General features: G+C 34.1%; 1 protein-coding gene across 1 annotated transcript in view; it reads right to left on the bottom strand.

Moving 5' to 3' along the window:
* The window catches only part of LOC119589211 (bestrophin-2-like), a gene marked incomplete at its 5' end in the record, with an annotated part of 32,647 nt that overhangs the window by 11,806 nt on the left and 19,736 nt on the right, over positions 1-1,105 (bottom strand).

Genomic DNA, 1,105 nt, shown 5'->3' with positions numbered 1-1,105 from the left:
AATCAGGCACTCTCAACACAATTCTGACTAATGACTGATCTCACATACTGTTGGATATTACTGTACTAACTAATCATAAACCAGTACATCTCATCAAGAGGCAGAACTTTAAATAGGTTTCATTCATCAAACTCGCAATAGCTGCATGCTGTGGAGATAGTGCTGCCTTATAATGAGAAGTTTACGAACATCAAAGCAAAACCAATGAAGCAGATTTAGATGATTTTTCAACAATTCACTTACTTTTCGTCACCTATCACTACTGTTTATATTTTAAATTATGGCGACTTAAGTGTATTAGCTATTAAAGTAAGATTAATTAACAAGCCTCACGTATAGAGTAAGCAATGCCAGGCGATTAAACAAAACTCTGAAGTTATCAAAGTTTGCCACAGGAGTTGGGAATGAGATGCACATATAACGTTATATAATGTATAATGTTATAATGTTATTCAATTCAACAGAAAACAATGACAAAGAAGCTTTCCATTAACTTTCACCCTCCAAGGTTGAGTTGGGAGTTGCTAACTGCAAGTGATGCTTTACATATAACATTGACAGATTTTAATGGCTGAATCACACTGGAACTTTTTCTGTCAATTTTAACGTTTTTGCATGGCAGCAGATGTTTTTGTTTGATCTATAGTACAAGACTGCATTTACTAAATAAAATGAAATAAAAGAAGCTCGTGTAAACAGAACCTATCATTACGGTGTGCTTCTATTCATAAGTTTAACATAACTATATTCATCTAAAATAATGTTAAAAGTTTGATGATTCCCATGTGATTCCTAGGACCCAATTAATTGTTCACGTGGGTATCATATCTATTTACATAGGGCAGTGATTCTTAGTAAGTGTGATAGGGCTGGACCATTTGCCTGCAAAAGATTCATACAGAAATGCGAAAAAAAAAAAATGCCATTGTGATACAACCTTTCAGTAAACCAGCAATGGCATTAGTTAACTATTACTGTGCTCCCTGCACACGTATTGCATGATAACAATACCGTATAGTACTAGTGTCTAGCCACTCCTCTAAACAAAGTGTCTTCAATGTTTAGGTAAGAACTCCCTACATTTAAACTATGTATATACTTTACA

The sequence above is a fragment of the Penaeus monodon genome, chromosome 25, assembly GCF_015228065.2.
Source record: "Penaeus monodon isolate SGIC_2016 chromosome 25, NSTDA_Pmon_1, whole genome shotgun sequence".
Lineage (NCBI taxonomy): Eukaryota > Metazoa > Arthropoda > Malacostraca > Decapoda > Penaeidae > Penaeus > Penaeus monodon.
The sequence above is the reverse complement of the archived record's forward strand: the minus strand, read 5'-3'. Positions and strand labels throughout refer to the sequence as shown.